At 39.7% G+C, this 12,785-nt stretch overlaps 1 protein-coding gene and 1 non-coding gene across 2 annotated transcripts in view; one reads left to right on the top strand and one right to left on the bottom strand.

Annotated features, from left to right (window-relative positions):
• CTNNA2 (catenin alpha 2) overlaps window positions 1–12,785 on the bottom strand; it is a 1,386,686-nt gene that overhangs the window by 975,576 nt on the left and 398,325 nt on the right. The window lies entirely within an intron of this gene.
• LOC138438380 (U6 spliceosomal RNA) lies at window positions 3,910–4,016 on the top strand. Its single transcript, XR_011256319.1, has one exon. It is a non-coding gene; the product is annotated as a U6 spliceosomal RNA (small nuclear RNA).

Here is a 12,785-nt window from a genome sequence, read left to right as displayed (position 1 = left end):
CATTGTGGCACTCTTAAAAAACACTATATAACCCCAAAGTAGCCATGGATGCATTCATCTACTGGCTCATATAGTTACTAAAAGTTATTCCCAACTAGGGTGACCCATGCTTGAGGCGTGAAAATTTCAAAATAAATTAGAAAAAAAAAAAAAAGGAGGACTGTATTTGTCCTCTGGGTAATTCACAGAAACCATATCTGGCAACAGTAAGTTGCGAAAACAACATTTATCAGCATCAAAACCAGGCTCCAGAGGAGATCTGATTTGGGCTCTCAGATGCTCAGAAGTTAAAGCATGGCAGCTTACTTGAAAAGATAAAAACTGGACTCTGCCTGTTTTCATTTCTCCCTACAAACGTTTTCAAGATCTTATCTCATTTCGTTTCCCTCTTTAAAGTGTGGTTTCGATCTTCTTTCCAAAAGAGACACAGCTCCCTGGATTTAGCACTATTTTCGGCTTCGTAAAAGGTCTTTATGTTTAATCTTCAGGAGTAAACAAACTTCTTCAGTCTCTCTAACTAAGACTAAATATAGAACCAGATCTTAGGGTTGTTATCTACCCAGAGCACCTGATGGTATTTGGGAGGTGGGGATGGGAAAGGGGACTTAAAAATGATAAACAACTTAATTTCCCATGTCATTTCCTATAACTAACAATATCATATACAACAATATCCCAAGGAAACATGACTAATCTGTGGTTAAATATTTTAAAATTATTTAGAGTTACAATTGAATAGGAGTTTGACCCCATCCATAATCTATGAACATTTAAGCTTCTATCCCTTTTCCTCTGATTATAAGAGATACTCTATCATAAACTCCATGAGATGGGTTGGTTCTGTCTTTTAAATAGCTCATATTCATAAGATTTAAAATGTAAAGTGTTTTTATTGATCACAGACTTAATAAATTTTTATGGACTGCCTATTCTTCTTCTTATTAGATCCTATGTTGTTGTTTAGTCGCTAAGTCATGTCCAACTCTCTTTTGTGACCCATGAACTACAGTCCACCAAGTTTCTCTGTCCATGGGATTTTCTAGCAAGAATACCGGAGTGGGTTGCCATTTCCTTCTCCACGAGATCTTCCCGATCTAGGGATCAAACCCACATCTCCTTTGGCAGGTGGATTCTTTATCCCTGAGCCACCAGTGAGGCCCATACTCAGCAATAAAATAATCAACAGTCATGGCTCAAGCTCTGACTAATAAAACATTTCAGTGAGGACAAAGCACCCTGCTCTGATTCTTTAGTGGGAGAATCTGATGAGGGTCATCAAGAAAGTCATCTCTGAAGAAATTATTTTTTTACTGACATCTAAAGCATGAGAGGACTTCCCTGGTGGTCCAGCTGTGAAGACTCCACACTTCCATTGCAGGGGGGACACAGGTTCAATCCTTGGTGGGGGAGCTAAGATCCCAAATGCTGCATCAAAAGGTCAATAAACATAAATATATAAAAACATTAGGAGAAAAAGGACAAAGATCAGGACAAAGACCAGCATATTACATGAAAGAGCTTATGGAGGTCAAAGGATTGAAGATGAGTATGATTGCAATCTGATCAGGGAAGGTGGTGGGCAAAGCGGAGAGGGAGGGTATGAAGTGTGTCCTAAGGAGCTGGGAGGAGATGAGCCACATACGGCGTTACAGGCCACACTCAAGAGTTCTGCCTTTATTCTAAAAATACAGAGAGCCCCCTGACATGTTTTAAATTGGAAGCCCAAGTTAACAAGGAATATGCCCTGGAAAGAGCCCTCTACAGACTAGAGAAGAGACTGCAGGGATCCACGTACGGGTGGGCAGCGGTGTGAGGAGACACTGCAGTGACAAGTGAGGAAACTGATTTTGGCCAGGAGGTGGGAGAATGGACAAAAGCATAATGAGTTGAGGGATATTAAGAGGCAACCTGAGCCAGACTTGGGAGCAAACTAGACATTTACTAGGGTAAAGGGAGAAGAAGTGTGGAGAATGACTCCTGTGTTATTATGTACTTTATACCATTTAACATGAATTCCACTCGAATAGATAAAGGTGGTTAACACAGTGCTATACTATGAGAAGTGAAATGAAAATATTAGTCTCTCAGTTGTGTCCAACCCTTTAAGATCCCAGGGACTGCAGCCTGCCAGGTTCCTCTGTCCATAGAATTCTCCAGGTAAGAATACTGGAGTGGGTAGTTATTCCTTTCTCCAGGGGATCTTCTCAGCCCAGAGAGCAAACCCGGGGCTCCTGATTGCAGGAAGCCGTTTTACCACCATGGGCTTCCTTGTAGCTCAGTTGGTAAAGAATCTGCCTGCAGTGCAGGAGACCCAGGTTCGATCCCTGGGTTGGAAGATCCCCTGGAGAAACAAATGGCAACCCACTCCAGTATCCTTGCCTGGAAAATCTCATGGACAGAGGAGCCTGGAGGGCTGCAGCCCATGGGGTTGCAAAGAGTCAGGCACGACTGAGTGACTCCCACTTACTTACTTTTTACTGTCTAAGCCAACAGAAAGGCCCATACTATGAGATGCTGGTACTAAATGTAAATGTTTATATTTGCATATTGGGATGAAGTACTTATTAGGCTTAAATTCATTTATCCTAAATGAAGAAGGGTTTCCAATTAATAAAAAATTGTCCACTAAACTACATTAGCAGCAAAAATTATAGTGAGTTCCATTGAAATAACTTTGGGAAGAACAAAAAGCACTGAATTTCTATTACATGTAGGAAATTAATCAGTATAATATTAGTTTCCTAAAGATGGAATTTTAAAAAATTAATCACAGATCATGAAGAAATGCGGGAGTCAAATATCAATACCCAGGTAATTGACAAAAGACTTTTCATTAGTGTAATTGCAAGTTTAAGAAATAAAGCTACCAAAGGACAGGCAGATAATTTGTTTTGAAGTGTAGTATCTGAGCAGTTACTCTAGCAAAAGCATCCTATTCTTTTATGCAGAATAAATTATAAACAAAATAATAACTGGAAAAAGGTAAAGAAAAGTACTTTATTTTAAGATTTTAGTAAACCTTTGCTGTATTTTTCTTAAGTTTTAGTTTGCAAAATACATATAAAGCTGAAAAACAGCTCTAGACTTCAAAGTATAGTAGATATCAATTCAATACACTCTCCAATGTGGTAGATGTGGAAAAAATACCAATTAAACAATGCTCAAACTAGGCTTTTGTTCTATAATTTCTGTACAGAACAAATCCACTGATTTCCTATCTGTTCATCATCAGTTCAGTTCAGTTCGGTCGCTTAGTCGTGTCCGACTCTTTGCGACCCCATGAATCGCAGCACGCCAAGCCTCCTTGTCATTCACCAGCTCCTGGAGTTCACTCAGACTCACGTCCATCGAGTCAGTGATGCCATCCAGCCATCTCATCCTCTGTCGTCCCCTTCTTCTCCTGCGCCCATCCCTCCCAGCATCAGAGTCTTTTCCAATGAGTCAACTCTTCCCATGAGGTGGCCAAAGTACTGGAGTTTCAGCTTTAGCATCATTCCCTCCAAAGAAATTCCAGGGCTGATCTCCTTCAGAATGGACTGGTTGGATCTCCTTGCAGTCCAAGGGACTCTCAAGAGTCTTCTCCAACACCACACTTCAAAAGCGTCAATTCTTCGGCACTCAGCTTTCTTGACAGTCCAACTCTCACATCCATACATGACTACTGGAAAAACCATAGCCTTGACTAGATGGACCTTAGTCGGCAAAGTAATGTCTCTGCTTTTGAATATACTATCTAAGTTGGTCATAACTTTTCTTCCAAGGAGGAAGCGTCTTTTAATTTCATGGCTGCAATCACCATCTGCAGTGATTTTGGAGCCCAAAAAAATAAAGTCTGACACTCCTTCTACTGTTTCTCCATCTATTTCCCATGTCCATCATATCCCTTACTTATTTCAAAAACTGAATTCAGTGCTCGCTTCGGCAGCACATATACTAAAATTGGAACGATACAGAGAAGATTAGCATGGCCCCTGCGCAAGGATGACACGCAAATTCGTGAAGCGTTCCATATTTAAAAAAAAAAAACAAAAAACAAAAAACAAAAACTGAATTCATAATTCACTTTTTTCAGGAAGATGACATATATTGCTTTTTTCCTCAACATTTGGTACACAATATAGAATGTATCTTATGCTTTCCTTTATTCTTTAATTTTCATATATCTCCTGTTCAACTAATTTTTGTTGTTGTTATTTTAACTATTTATTATTTATTTATTTGACTGCACCACATCTTAGTTGCAGCACATGGGATCTTCAGTCTTCACTGCAGCAGGCAGCATATGGGATCTTCACTGTGGCATGCAGGATCTACTTCCCTGACCAGGGATCAAACCTGGGCCCCCTGTATTGGAAGCATGAAATCTTAGCCACTCAATCACTAGGGAAGTTCTCCGTTCAACTGGTTTTATGCACTCAAGATAACTTTGTTTTTTCCTGATCATTTAAGTGTTCAGCATCTAAAAGCAATTAAAGCATAATAGCTGAATGAATGAATGAATGTATTTTATCCTCTGTGTGTGTGTGTGTGTGTGTGTGTGTGTGTGTGTGTGTGCTGTTCTCAGTCATGTACAGATCTTTGCAACCACATGGACTGAAGCCCACAAGGCTCCTCTGTCCATGTAATTTTCCAGGCAAGAATACTGGAGTGGGTTGCCTTTTCCTTCTCCAGGGGATCATCCTGATCCAGGGATTGAACCCACGTCTCTTGCATCTCCTATACTGGCAGGCTGATTCTTTACCACTGAGTCACTTGCAATTTAATAGGGGAGTTAACAGTTCACCCCAGCTTATATTTGTGTTTTGATTTTCCTCTTAATGTGACAAACTGAAGAAAAGTTTGCAGTATCCTTAAAAGGTTCAGTTTTCAGTTTTTATGTCATTTCTATGATATTTATTTTGCTCATGTTATATTAATATTATGAAACCCTATGAAGATATAAACATATTAATTGAAATAAAACCAACCATTCTAGGAAATACATGAAAGATAACAATACTGTTAACAGTTTTCTGTGGAATTGCCATTTGCAAAACTCCATCCTCATATAATATTTCAACTGATACTGGGAAAATAAATACTGAGTAGAGAGCAGAGGTTCAGTGTTTAAACTGGAGCTGTGCAGCTAAGCAATATTTCCCAGTATGCTCGTGCTCATGATCAGTCACTTCAGTCATGTCTAATTCTTTGTAACCCTGTGAACTGTAGGCCACCAGGCTCCTCTGTCTATGGAATTCTCCAGTGAAAAGCCATGCCCTCCTCCAGGGGATCTCAACCTAGTGGCCAAACCCAGGTCTCCTGCATTGCAAGCAGATTCTCTACCCACAGAGCCATCTGGGAAGCCTCTTATTTCCCAGTATAAGTCATCTCATTTTGAAGAACTTGAGAGAAAATGAAGTTAAAACAGAAATGAATGTAAACTTTTCTGAAATGTTTCACAACAGATATGGTGAATTTCAGACATTTCCTTTCTCCCCCTTTCCTTTATAATAAATTATGTGAACAATTAACAACTTAATTGAGTGTGTGTATGTGTGTGTGTTCAGTTGCTCAGTTGGGTCCAACTGTTTGTGGCCCCATGGCCTGTAGCTGGCCAGGCTCCTCTGTCCATGGGATTTCCCAGGCAAGAATATGAGAATGGGTAGCCATTCCCTTCCCAACCCAGGGATTGAAACCGAGTCTTTTGTGCCGCCTACAGGTGGATTCTTCACCACTGTGGCAAATTTAAATTGAACACAACACTTTAAATCCAGGGAAGCCAGGACTAAAGGATTCCCTATGTTTTCAACTATTGAGAATGAGTAGAAAGACTTTCCAAAGATAAGGATTTCAGCCAAGTGGGAAAGCTGCAGCTTCCATCTGTCATGTATGGGTCTATGCTTGCTACTTCCATTGTGTTTCCTGGTAACTAACAGCCGTATTCAAAAATAAACCTTGTTTGTGTGCTACACGCGAATTGGGATGAAAATTCCAGATGTGGTGAAGAAAGGGAAATTGTGCATGGTAATGTATGAATCAAATTTCCCAGAGATTTCACAGAAGTTGGGCATTACATAGGTAAGAAAGAATATAATAAAACAACCATGGGCTAACAACATCAGCCTTTGTTGTTCTAAACAATAAATGACCCTTGAAAAATTGTATGGCATTTTCATCATTTTCCAACTGAATTCCATTTTAGTTTTGGGAACATTTTATTTTTCATTTGCAGTTCTTCAAATATCAAAGGAAGCTGTTACTTTTTCTGATGTTCTTAACTCACATGTAGATACTCAAGTAGTTATGATATTCACAAGGTAGGGAGAACTCCTGGCATTCATTCAGTCAGGTGAGTGATATTCCTGAGTACAGTGCTAAGGACGTACAAAAATGCAAGTGGTCTCTATATGCTAGGAGTTATGAAGATGTTATGAGGAGACAGAGAAGGAAGTAATTAAGTAAATAATTATAAAGATTGTATGTATTGATGTAACTACAGTACATACAGTGAGTCACAGAACACAGAGGATGGACTTCTGTGACATTTTAAAGACAGAGAACAAATAATAAATGGGGCCAAAATACTACTTACTTTTTATTTTGTTTTGTTTGAATCCTTCTGCAATGCAGGAGACCCCAGTTTTATTCCTGGGTCAGAAAGATCCCCTGGAAAAGGGAATGGCAACCCACTCCAATATTCTTGCCTGGAGAAACCCCATGGACAGAGAAGCTTTGTGGGCTACAGTCCATGGGGTCGCAAAGAGTGGGACACGACTGAGTGACTAAGCACAGCACAGCACAGCACAGTGGTCTGCTTATTGAGTTTGCTTGAAATGCAATTATAACCTATCTTTATCTGTCTCTGCATTTACAAGGATGTGATGCAAAATCTGCAGGGAAGCTGTTAGCAAAATCTAAAAAGAAAACAAACAATATATATTTTATATAACTTGCCTAAAAGAGAAACTGGGCCATAAAGGCAATAAAATTTTCAAGATTCTAGGGTTTAGGGGCCCTTCGTTTTATCTAAAATGACATAATTAACAGTCTTTTAGAAAAAACTCACAATAACCATTTAAGAAAATCATCAAATATGCTAAATGTGATATTTACACTCCACCTTAAGTAATGTCAACTTATGAAAAAATAATAATATAAAAGTGAACAAAAAGTAAACTTCATAATGTAATCTGTTGTCATCTGCTTTGGTTATATAATTGAAGGCATTATTTTTAAGGTAAGGATTTCTTTGGAAGGAATGATGCTAAAGCTGAAACTCCAGTACTTTGGCCACCTCATGTGAAGAGTTGACTCATGGGAAAAGACTCTGATGCTGGGAGGGATTGGGGGTAGGAGGAGAAGGGGACAACAGAGGATGAGATAACTGGATGGCATCACTGACTTGATGGACGTGAGTCTGAGTGAATTGGGAGTTGGTGATGGACAGGGAGGCCTGGCGTGCTGCCATTCATGGGGTTGCAAAGAGTCGGACAAGACTGAGAGACTGAACTGAACTGAACTGAAGCACTCAAAAAATAATGCTTAAGGGTAGATAAGAACTATATAAATAACCCAGGAGCTAATGAGGCTTACTGAAAAGAGCAGACTAAAAACAGAGGCTAAATACGCAAGAGGGTAAATGTGACATTAGCAGAACAGCATAAAGTTCTTCACCACATATCTTCAAAAGCTCTGTTTTTGAGAGGTGGGTGATTTACACTGGCAGTGTAATATGGTTTTAAGTGAATGGCCCTCTAGCAAGATGCTTTATTTCCTTCTTTAAATTCTGTAACATTTATTGTCAGCATCATTCTCTTCTTTATTCAAGTTACCCGTTTCCTGTCCCTTTCACATTCTCAGACCTCAATAAAATTAAATGCATGTTAAAGGCAAAGCTCATGTCCTCGTACTTTGGTTTTGCCTTTGGTAATTCACACAAGACTTCATAAAAGGTCTCATAAGAGAATGTGACGGTGAGTTGGGTGCTTAAATACTAAGAGAAGTCACCAGTCACCAAGAGGAAAAGCCTTTATAGACAGAGCAGAGGGAAGTGGGAAGACACGGGACATGGTTCAGTATGGTTATGGTACTGCTGGAGAAAGAGCATGCCACAAAGAACATCTTAGGAGATGAGGCTGAAAATGTGGACAGGAGCCCAATCAAAGCTTTATTATCCTAAGGGCAGTGCAGAACCACTGGCAGGGTTAGACAAGAGATTAACATTTGGTTACTGATTTAATTTTGAAAAAGGTGAGAGAAATAGATGAGTACATATTCTAGTCTAGATGATCAGGAAAATGAATCTATTTCATCCATGAAATGAGATGAAGAATTGAGCTAATTTGGTTAAAAAACAAAAAATCAGTGATTTGGGGATTTACTTAATGACTGAAATGGAGAAGAATGGGGAAGTACAGGGCTTCCCTGATGGCTCAAGCAGTATGGAATCCACCTGCAATGCAGGAGACACAGGAGATGCGGGTTCAATTCCAGGGTTGGGAAGATTCCCTGAAGAAGGAAATGGCGACCTACTTCAGTATTCTTGCCTGGAAAATCCTATGGACAGAGGACTCTGGCAGGCTACAGGCCATAGGGTTGCAAAGAATTGGACACAACTGAGCATGCATGCATGGGGAGGTACAGACAGGGAGAACCAACAGTTTTGGTTTAAATATTGTGAAGGTTTGAGATGTCTTTCTCCTGCCAGTTTTATCACTATAAAGAAGCTATTAATATTTCAACTCCCTAGTTTCCTCATTTATAATATGGGGATAATAATAAAGTTGTTGTAAGTAAATGAAAAGTGCTTAGAGAAAGTGCCAAACATTCATAAAAGCCAAAAATGTTAGCACTTACTACTAGCATTAAGCATCAGCAGCAGCACTGTGTGGACCTGCCTTTGGGAAAGAAGATACACTCTTCTGGTTTCCAGGCAAACCTTTTTAGAACTCTGCGTGACCTCTGTGTTGATTTCTTTTTCTCCAGCCTTCTTGAAATAGGACACAACCTTCTGCTCTTTCTGTTTATCTTCATTCTCTCTGCCCTGGTCTCTTCCTGTGCTCATCCTCCAAACGTTGGTGAGTTCCTTTGCTATATCTTTGGAGGTTGGGCTTCAAGCAATTTTTGAGTTCTTACAATGGGCTAAAGTTGTTATGGGTTAAATCATGTATCATACACACAAAAAATGTATGTTGAAGTCGAAACTACTTCACCATGTGACCTTATTAAAAACAGAGTTATTGAAGATGTAACTGACTAAGATGAGGTCATATCAGAGTAAGGTGGGCTCTTAATCAGTAAGATTGATATCCAATACTTTAGAAGAAAAGGGCAGAGACACAGAGAGCAGAGGCGCGAATGGCATCTGAGGCAGAGACTGTGGTGATGCAACTGCCAGTCAAAGGATGCCCAGGCCTGACAGCCACTACAAGAGAGGAAGAAACCAGGAAGAAGCTTCTGTTATGGATTTCAGAAGGACCATGGCCCTGTTAACACCTTGATTTTGGACTGCTAGCTTCCAGAACCATGAGCCAAGATATCTCTGTTGTTTTAAAACACCCAGTTTTCTTAGGACTCCTTTGTTACAGAAGCCTTGAGAAACTAATATATAAATAGATATAAGAATGTGCTATTTTTCTAAAAAGAGAGTTTTGAGCTTTTCATCAGATTCTCAGAAGGACTTGAAACCCCCAGGAAAGCTTCAGCACCAACTGTTTCTTACACTCTCCTCTGGCAATCCCATGTACTCCTTTGACATTAACTGGAACCTGGATGTCTCTGCTTCCCAAATCTGTACACTAAGCTATACTTTTCTGGAGCACTGGAACTCTATGTCCACTTGAAATCTCTTCTCACATATCTACCACTGAGTGGAGGACATGCTGAGCTATCAGTACCTTCCTCATTTCACTAAACGATGCCACAATTCACTTAACTGTTCAAAGGCAACACTGAAAAGGACTCATAATCCATAATCTCACCCATCATTAAGAGTGGTTAGCCTAATATCTAAAATAAATTACGAATGTGTCCATTTCTCTTCCCCCTTTGCTCCCACTACCCTAGGCCTGCCAATGTCACATCTCTCATGGGGTAAAACAATCGCCTCCCCAGCTGGCTTCCTCAGTTCCTCTTTTGTCTTCCTCTTATTCATTGTTCTGGTGAGATGCCAGGACAGAGATTAAAATGAAGTTAAGCAATGAGTGTTCCCCTGTAGGGGAAAGGAGTGAAAAGTGGGATTTTGGAGACAGAGGAGTTGGGTTGTAAAACTTAGGGTGACCAACTCATCCTTTTTTTGCCTAGGACAACAGATTGACTGCTTTGCCTCTAACACCAGAAATCAAGAAAGGATGACTCCAGATGTTACTCCTATTCACCATAATAATAGAAATCTTAGACAGGGCAATAAGGCAAGAAAAAGAAAGGAAAGAAATATAGAATGAAGAGGCATTAATAAAACTTTCTCTATCCAAACAAAATACAGTTGTCTGCTAGAACTAATAAATGAGTTTAGTAAGTCACAGGATATAAAATCAATCACACATACACAGAACTATATAATAGCAATGAATAACTGGAAATTGAATTTTTTTAGAAGTATCATTTGAAATAATATGAAATAATACTTATATATACATATAATGTGGAGAAGGCAATGGTACCCCACTCCAGTACTCTTGCCTGGAAAATCCCATGGACGGAGGAACCTGGTGGGCTACAGTCCATGGGATCACGAAGAGTCGGAAACGACTGAGCCATTTCACTTTCACTTTTCACTTTCATGCATTGGAGAAGGAAATGGCAACCCACTCCAGTGTTCTTGCCTGGAGAATCCCAGGGACGGCGGAGCCTGGAGGGCTGCCATTTATGGGGTCGCACAGAGTCGGACATGACTGAAGCGACTTAGCAGTAGTAGCAGTAGCAGCATACATATGATGAAATACATACAAGATCTATATGTTGAACACTGACTGGAAATTTTAAAATATCTAAATAAACTGAGAAAAATACTGTTTGCATAGACTGGAAATCTCAATAATGTTAAGATGACAGTTCTCCCTAAGTAAATCCATTGATTCAACCCATCCCAATCTGAAACCCAGCAAAATATATTTATTTTAAAAAGCTGATTCAAAAAACTATGCAGAAAACAAATGAACTTGAATATCTAAAACAAATTTGAAAAAAAAAAGTTGGAAAACTCATACTGATTTCAAGATTTATTACAAAGATACAATATAGTGTAGTAGCAACAATAGACACGTAACTGATAAAGATTTTTGTCAAAGGTGAAAAAGTAATTCAATGGCAAAGGATAGCCTTTTTAAGAAAGCCTATTTAATATGCTAGTAGTACAAATGGGCATTAATATACAAAATAAATAAATGTGTGCATGTTAAGTCGCTTCAGTTGTATTTGAATCTTTGCAACCCTATGTATTGTATCCTGCCAGACTCCTCTGTTCTTAAGATTCTCTAGGCAAGAAGACTAGAGTGGGTGGCCATGCCCTGCTCCAGGGGATCTTCCTGATCCAGGGATTGAAACCACATCTTCTGGGATTCCTGTATTGCAGGTGGATTCTTTACCACTGAGCCACTGTGAAGCCCAAATAAATATAAACATAAATAAATAAATGACTTTGACCACTACCTCACCCATACACAAAAATTAGCTCAAACTGAATGAAAAACTCAAATGTACAGCTGGAAACTACAAAATTCTAGAAAAAAAGAGAGGATAAAATTGATGTGACCTTGGGTTGAGTAAAAATTTCTTAAACACAAAACAAAAATCATGCTCCATAATATAATGAAAATTCAGTCAGTTCAGTTCAGTCGCTTAGTCGTGTCCGACTCTTTGTGACCCCATGAATCGCAGCACATCAGGCCTCCCTGTCCATCACCATCTCCCGGAGTTCACTCAGACTCACGTCCACCGAGTCAGTGATGCCATCTAGACGTCTCATCCTGGGTCATCCCCTTCTCCTCCTGCCCCCAATCTCTCCCAGCATCAGAGTTTTTTCCAATGAGTCAACTCTTCCCATGAGGTGGCCAAAGTACTGGAGCTTCAGCTTTAGCATCATTCCCTCCAAAGAAATTCCAGGGTTGATCTCCTTCAGAATGGACTGGTTGGATCTCCTTGCAGTCCAAGGGACTCTCAAGAGTCTTCTCCAACACCACAGTTCAAAAGCATCAATTCTTCGGCACTCAGCCTTCTTCACAGTCCAACTCTCACATCCATACATGACCACAGGAAAAACTATAGCCTTAACTAGATGGACCTTAGTCGGCAAAGTAATGCCTCTGCTTTTGAATATACTATCTAGGTTGGTCATAACTTTTCTTCCAAGGAGTAAGCGTCTTTCAATTTCACGGCTGCAGTCACCATCTGCAGTGATTTTGGAGCCCAGAAAAATAAAGTCTGACAAAGTTTCTACTGTTTCCCCATCTATTTCCCATGAAGTGATGGGACCGGATGCCATGATCTTCGTTTTCTGAATGTTGCACTTTAAGCCAACTTTTTCACTCTCCACTTTCACTTTCATCAAGAGGCTTTTTAGCTCTTCTTCACTTTCTGCCATAAGGGTGGTGTCATCTGCATATCTGAGGTTATTGATATTTTTCCAAGCAATCTTGATTCCAGCTTGTGTTTCTTCCAGTCCAGCATTTCTCATGATGTACTCTGCATAGAAGTTAAATAAGCAAGGTGATAATATACAGCCTTGACGTACTCCTTTTCCTATTGGGAACCAGTCTGTTGTTCCATGTCCAGTTCTAACTGTTGCTTCCTGACCTGCATACAGATTT

The sequence above is a fragment of the Ovis canadensis genome, chromosome 3 (genome assembly GCF_042477335.2).
Source record: "Ovis canadensis isolate MfBH-ARS-UI-01 breed Bighorn chromosome 3, ARS-UI_OviCan_v2, whole genome shotgun sequence".
Taxonomy (NCBI): domain Eukaryota; kingdom Metazoa; phylum Chordata; class Mammalia; order Artiodactyla; family Bovidae; genus Ovis; species Ovis canadensis.
This window is presented reverse-complemented; position numbering and strand designations above follow the sequence as displayed.